Below are 7,821 nucleotides of genomic sequence, written 5' to 3'. Positions count from 1 at the left end.
GTAGGCGTGGGCTTCGTGTCTATCTTGGCCACAATAATGCGTTCACTATGCTGTTTGTAGTAGCTTACCCGAACTCCTATTTTTTATTCATTATTAAACCTACTCCTGCATTACCCCTATTTGATTTTGTATTTATAACCCTGTATTCACCTGACCAGAAGTCTTGTTCCTCCTGCCACTGAACTTCTCTAATTCCCACTATATCTATTTGTAACCTATCAATTTCCCTTCTTCAATTTTCTAACCTACCAGCGCGATTAATGGGTCTGACATTCCACGCTCCGATTCGTAGAATGCCAGTTTTCTTTCTCCTGATAACGATATCCCCTTGAGTAGCCCCGCCCGGAGATCCAAATGGGGGACTATTTTTCCACCGGAATATTTTACCCAAGAGGACGCCATCATCATTAAGCATACAGTAAAGGTGTATGCCCTCAGGAAAAATTACGGCTGTAGTTTCCCCTTGCTTTCAACCGTTCGCAGTACCAGCACAGCAACGCCGTTTTGATTAGTGTTACAGGGTTAGATCAGTCAATCATCCAGACTGTTGCCCCTGCAACTACTGAAGAGGCTGCTGCATCTCTTCAGGGACCACACATTTGCCTGGTCTCTCTACTGATACCCCTCCATTGTGGTTGCACAAACGGAACGGCTATCTGTATCGCTGAGGCACGCAAGCCTCACTACCAACGGCAAGGTCCATGGTTCATGTGGGAGATTTATATTGTATCTGTAGTTATTTGTTTTGCCAGCGAAACTTACTTTGCTGTAAGTAGCTTCTGTTAAGCAATACAACAATGTAGTTACTAAGTCAGAAAATTTAGACTGAAACTGGTCAGTATGAAGTACACGAAACTAGCAGTAAATATTTAATCAGTTTTGATATTCTTATGACACTCGACGATTGCATGGAAAGGAAAGGGACCCTGCATGGTAATAATGTATGAGGACAATGCAACACAGGTGTCCTAGAAATTTTAACTTTTGCAAGTTATTATTCAAGTTATTCACACTCTGTGAATGAAATGTTGCTGGTTGAAGCCTCTCTACACTACAATGTTTGTCAATTAACAGTCCTTCGATATTGTAGCTGTGCGGATGACAAGTATGTAGCCGACGACAATGCGGAGCTGCTGTTGCTGCTGCTGCTTGATGAGAGGAACCCCGAGTCGTCTCCAGAGCCACGGATACTTACGGGACAGGCAACAGTTGAAACTGCAGCTTCCCCCGCCGGTCCACTCCTACCGTGCTCTCAGTAATCGCAGGTTAACGAGTGAGGGATGTCTACACTGGCGCGAGTATAGGTACACACCGTGTCGGCCGGAGCGTTCAACAAACACTTCCGCACTCTTTCATGACACAAACTGCTCTGCCTCCCATCTGCACGCCACGCGACAGAGGCTCTCCATGCGCAAAGATAAACATCGGTACAGCTATTATCATTTCGTCTTTGCTATTGATACATCTCAATAAAGTTCCCTTGGCTATTACCCGGCAATTTATAATATTTCTATTATAATTACAATCAATTATATACAGTCAAATTTTTATTTAATACGTATTCGAAGTATTGATGTATTATTTTCTGTAGTACAGCATATAGCTTCAGAATCAAGAGTATAGTGCAAGATATCAACGAAAATTAAACGGCGAAAATTTTGGATGTTGCAGACGGTACTTTGTCTGCATTTTTGGTGTTATACCCTCTATGAGACATGTGTATGTTGATGATTACCCGGTACACGCCTGATCACGTGGTACCGTAGACATGCCAGAAAATGGAGAGACACCGAAATCCATTGCAAATAAATACATAAAAAACCACATTTAGACGTCAACTGCTAGGAGTCTCACGCGTACATCTGAAGGACTATCTCATGTATATATGTTGGAGGGAATCCCATCATTCCCAGAGTGACAGGTAGGTATGGCAACTCGCCGGACAATGATGTGACCGCCCAACATTCACCAAGCTTTTGTATGCACAGAAAGGACATCCACTTGCTTTGCCTGTAAGTTAGGACGAGAATTGCCCGTGGATGATACTGAGGCCAAGAAGATTTACTAATCATCAGGACACAGTGGTTGCGAATTCTGGGAGATATCGTAAACCAACCATTAACCAGGAAAGGAATCCTTTTACATTGACAATTTTTTTGTGAAATACGTCTTTCTTTATGTGTGTGGCAAAGGCATTGCCCAACCGTAAGGGAAGCTGCTAAGAAGTAATTCAGCTGACTGCTTGTAGAATCCTATCTGGCTAATCAAACGTAAAGAAACGACCACGGTAAATAAAGTGCTCGGAATACTGCTGCATCCAGTAACTGACCTGTGCTGATATTTCGTCCGAGACTTCTTCGTAGCCGTAATATTCTTCACAGATGTCAGCATCTTCCGAATTGCTGTTTTATATTTTTTATTGATGTCAGAGTATGTGTTACTCGATACATATATCACGCTTACTAAGTGGAATGGTGCTACGAAGGTAAGTTCACCCAAAGTTTCAAGAATTCTGAAGGAATTTCGTCTACTACAGCTGCCTAATTTTGATTTATGTGTTTCAGTGCTCTTCAGCAGCTGCTGTTGTTATAACGTCAAAACTCAGAGATTGAAAAATATTCCCGTTACGAGCAATACTATCGCTGAAATGGGTAGTTTGAAGCCCAAGAAGTTGTCAGATACTACCCTACGCCTTGTACTGTTCATGAACGCCTGCAGTTCAGCGGGGCAACCTCATGGCTGGATGCACGTTCCCCTCACGCTGCGGCATCCCGTCACACCGATAAGCTCTGCGGACTGCCGTGTCTCATGCAGAAAAGGTATTTGTCTGGTGCATAAGTTCTAACGTAACACAGACGTTTATCAATAATACATTCTCCTTCTCTATTTAAAACAATCTGTCAACGCTGGAGTACTTTTATATTCCGCGACTGTGGAAATCACGTGGTTTTGAGGCGAAGAACTCGTCGAGCCATATTCATAGAGCATCTTCATTGGAAAGGGAAGTTCCTTCAAGGTTGTATCTGTGTTTGAGGACACCAGATCAGCTGAATAACGTGGTTGCGGAAGGACTCCCCAACACAACTCCCGTATAGTGTATTCCCTCAGCCTAGCAAAATGCGGGTGGTCATTATCGTGGAGTAGCATCACTTCACGCGGTCTTCCTCCTTGTCTTTCTTGGATTGCGTCTGCAAAACGTCTCGGTTGCTGAGAATAAACGTCAGCAGTGATGGTTACACTTCGGGGAAGCAATTCGTAGCGCACGAGATGCATAACATCATCTTTTGTAGATGATTACAGGTCGTTGTTCAGGGAGTTGCTGCTTTGCTGGGCTCAACCATTCCTTTCGTTTCCCTGTGTTAGCATTGTTGTTGTTTGCTGTCTTCAGTTCTGAGACTGGCTTGATGCAACTCTCCATGCTACTCTATCCTGTGCAGGCTTCTTCATCTCCCAGTACCTACTGCAACCTTCATCCTTTTGAATCTGCGTAGTGTATTCATCTCATGGTCTCCGTCTAATCTCTTGGTCTCCGTCTACGATTTTTACCCTCCACGCTGTCCTCCAGTGCTAAATTTGTGATCCCTTGATGCCTCAGAACATGTCCTACCAACCGGTCCCTTCTTCTTGTCAAGTTGTGCCACAAATTCCTCTTCTCCCGAATTCTATTCAATACTTCATCATTAGTTATGTGATCTACCCATCTAATCTTTAGCATACATCTGTAGCACCACATTTCGAAAGCTTCTATTCTCTTCTTGTCCAAACTATTTATCGTCATGTTTCACTTCCATGCACGGCTGTCGTGCGGTAGCGTTCTCGCTTCCCACGCCCGGGTTCCCGGGTACGATTCCCGGCGGGGTCAGGGATTTTCTCTGCCTCGTGATGACTGCGTGTTGTGTGCTGTCCTTAGGCTAGTTCGGTTTAAGTAGTTCTAAGTTCTAGGGGACTGATGACCATAGATGTTAAGTCCCATAGTGCTCAGAGCCACTTGAACCATTTGAACCATACATGACTACACTCCATACAAATAATTTCAGAAACGACTTCCTCACACTGAAATCTATACTCGATGTTAACAAATTTTTCTTCTTCAGAAACGCTTTCCTTGCCATTGCCAGTGTATATTCTATATCCTCTGTACTTCGACCATCATCAGTTATTTTGCACCCCAATAGCGGTACGGAGTAGTCATCGCCGGTGTTGTTCACGAGCCAAGCAATGATGCACATGTGGTCACCTGCTGATTTTGTGATTTTGGCTTAGGGCATGCGGCACCCGTACTCTTGATGTTTGAGCCTTTCCCATTGCACTTAAATTCGTACGGTGGTGAAATAATTGCAGTTTACCACATTTACCAGCTCTCGAGTACACTCGCGTGGATCATTGTGGGTTCATGAGTGTGAACGACCTCCATCAAACAGCGAAATCATTAACGTCAAAACGATCCTCCTTAACAAGAGAAAACCACTTCCTTAGAGTTCTCTGTCCAATAGTATTATCCCCACACACGGTGCAAATGTTTCTGGGTGCCTCCGCTGCTGTAGCTCCTCGAATGAACTCAGACCGTGTAAAATGTCGGAAATGTTCCGATTTATCCTGTTTGTACTCCATTTTGTAGCGTCGACAGCTCCACTCACTATCTTCAGACACAAAATTTCAACATGTAAACTCAAATAGCAACAGTGAACTAACAATAACAACTGACAATCGTTAAATAAACCCATAGCAACCTGAATACCAGCTGACAAAAAAAAAAAGCTGTGAACTTCTGCACCAGCCTAATAGATACATATTTTCAAGTGAACCTAGGATTTCAGACTTAATTTTTTTGTTTTAGAGCGATTGTATCAGGACGCTAATTATGGACAAAGTATGGTCACAAAATATCGACATAATATTTACACATGACTTTGACATAACACAAATCAATATTTTGCACATTTTGCGCCATTTTCTGGAGCATCTATGTTCCACTACATCCGCATTATGTACAAACCAGCAGAATTTCTGATATTTATAGTACTGTTGCAAAACAATACCTATGATGTATAAGAAAACACAATTAGTTACTTCAGACATATTTTGAGTACACCCTGTGGTCCATAGCATTCTACTTAAAGCTCCTAAAGCATCTCGCTAACACTAGGCAGATATGAGACATCGTCGTGACAATTCTAAACACTGCGTATGACTTTAGTATGACAGCAACGAAAGATTTAAGTTTTTCTCAGTTACCCTGATTTATTTAAAGAAGTTAAATCGTTTTTCGCAAAACTAGGCCTCACGCTGGCCTATTTGCTTCCTCATTTGGTCATATCCTACTCTTTGCTTCGAACAATTTATAGAGAATCATATTTTCGTTACACTGAAAAATTTGACCAATGAAATACACAGACAGCATTCCGCTCTAGGCAAAAGCACGCCAAAAAAAGAAACTAAAGTGTAGCCTGTATAGAAACAATAACTGTTGTACGTTCTCGCTTCCCACGCCCGGGTTCCCGGATTCGATTCCCGGCGGGGTCAGGAACCTTCTCTGCCTCGTGATGGCTGGGTGTTGTATGCTGTCCTTAGGTTAGTTAGGTTGAAGTAGTTCTAAGTTCTAGAGGACTGATGACCATAGATGTTAAGTCTCATAGGGCTCAGAGCCATTTTTTGAATAAGTGTTGTAGAATTAAGGAACATGTTTTATGTGGAAGAACTGCGATGTTTTTGGAAAATGAATATCTCTTCTATAAAAGTCAACATTGACTTATCAGGATGGCAACGTGAGAAGGCAGTATTGAATACTGAAAAGAATTGTCAGCACCATTGCTCTTTGCAACGTATGTGAGCCGTGGCTGGCTGGATGGGTGCCTTGTTTTTTTTTTTTTTAATCATTTGTTGTAGTCCAGTGGTTACCGCAATACGTTGCTGTCTTCTCTCCGTGAGCCGCAGTAGCAGTGTGTATCGATACTAGTACAGCTGTGCTATGTCTGGTGTGGCGGATATGTTTTCCGGGTGTGCTGTGTGTGACAGTTGGTCCGTTGGGTCAGAGCAACGAGGAAGTCTCTGTGGCGCGTGGTCAGACCGGAGCCGCTGGCGGCGTGCACGTGCGGTTGGAGTTGTGAGGCACTTCTTGCGAGGGTTACGAAGTTCGTCAGCCACCGAAACTGGACACTAAAGTTGAGTGCTCACTTAACCTACTATCAAGCCTCAACTGCTATCACATCTCTTGGTTTGATCCTGGTTGTCACTTTCTGAGAGATCCACGCGAGCAACAACGTGTGTGCGTTCAAGTCGATTAGAATTGCAGCCGTCTTCCTGTGTGGTGTTAAACTTTATTAATGAAGGAATGACTTAAATTAAGTGTACCAGAGGTATCTCCTGTGTTGTGGCCGTTGACGTTCCAGTGACCTAAAGTGGTTGTTGACGTAGTTTCTGGCAGTGTATTTTCCACATCGTGTTGGTATTGTACAGCAAAGCGTGTAGTGTGACAGCTGAGGTGTTGGTAGTTTTGGGCGTTTATTCTCATTTGGCTTGATTGGCCACCAGTATCCGGAACGTTGTGCGATTGACATCTTGTTGTCGTTTTGCTGTTCAGGTGCAGTAGAACTGATGTTGTTGGTTGGTTCCTCGGCTGGCTTTTTGTTGGGTTGCCTTTTGATTAAGAAGTTGTCGGTCTGGCTGCCTGTTTCACCTAAAAGTGCGTGAGTTACTTCCCCAGGTTGGAACCTTCTGAGCGCCGCTCCTTGTGTTTTACAGAGCGATTTCCTTTTTAATCTTAAGTACTGTGTGTGGCCTTCAGCGGAGTTTTTGCTTATTGAAATTTCAAGGCTTTTCTTCTTAGGCCTTAAGGCGTAAAAAAGTTTCTTGACTGGTATGTGGCCTTCAGCCGAGTTTCAGCCTTTCAAAATTAAAATTGCAAATTCCTTGTGCCTAGACATTAAGCCGTAAATTGGTTTTAAGTAGGTATGTGGCCTTCAGCCGAGTTTTCAGCCTTTTCAAATCAAGAGTTGAAAATTTTGTCTAGGATTTAAGCCGGAAGAAATATTTTGTAGTTTTTATGTGGCCTTCAGCCGAGTTTTTCAGTTAAAGCCCAGACAAAGAAATTTCCAATTTTTAATTTTAAGACGTGAGATTATTTGGGTTTCGTATGTGGCCTTCAGCCGAGAGTTATGTGAAGCATTTTAGGATAAAGACTTTATCCTATTTTAGTTGAAATTCAGAATCTCTTCCTTTAGGCCTTAAGTCGTAAAATTGTTTTCTCCATGATGTGTGTTTTAATCTCTATTAAATTAAAAATTCAAAATCCTTGTCTTGCCCTTAAGTCATAAGATTGTTATTTTTTAATATGAGGCCTGCAGCAGAGTTTTACACGAAGTATTTTGAGATCAGGCCTTCAGCCTTTTCAAATTGAAAGCTCTTCTTCCCAGGCAAAATCCATAAAATTGTTTTGTTGATATGCGGCCTTTAACCGAGTTTTCAGCCAATTTAAATTAAACTTTGAAAATCTTTGTCTCGGCCTTAAGCCGCGAGACTATTCTTGATTAACGTGAGGCCTTCAGCCGCGTTATATGGGATAACATTAAATCTAAGGCTTTCAGCCAATTTATATTGAAGATAAAAAATTCTGAAGAAGTGAAACCGCCAGAAGAACTCCTGTACCTTGCTTAGGCCTTGTGCCTTGGATTTTCGATGTGGCCTTCAGCCGATCTAAATTAAATCAAAGGAGGTCTTTCGTTAAAACCTTGAGAGTTTTGATTCTTGCTTGTCTGATTGTGTGTTTTAAGAAATAAATTTTGTATGATGGTGTGCAACTGACAGTAACATATTTTGACCTCT

This window comes from Schistocerca gregaria, unplaced genomic scaffold (assembly GCF_023897955.1).
Source record: "Schistocerca gregaria isolate iqSchGreg1 unplaced genomic scaffold, iqSchGreg1.2 ptg000440l, whole genome shotgun sequence".
NCBI classification, from domain to species: domain Eukaryota; kingdom Metazoa; phylum Arthropoda; class Insecta; order Orthoptera; family Acrididae; genus Schistocerca; species Schistocerca gregaria.
This window is presented reverse-complemented; position numbering follows the sequence as displayed.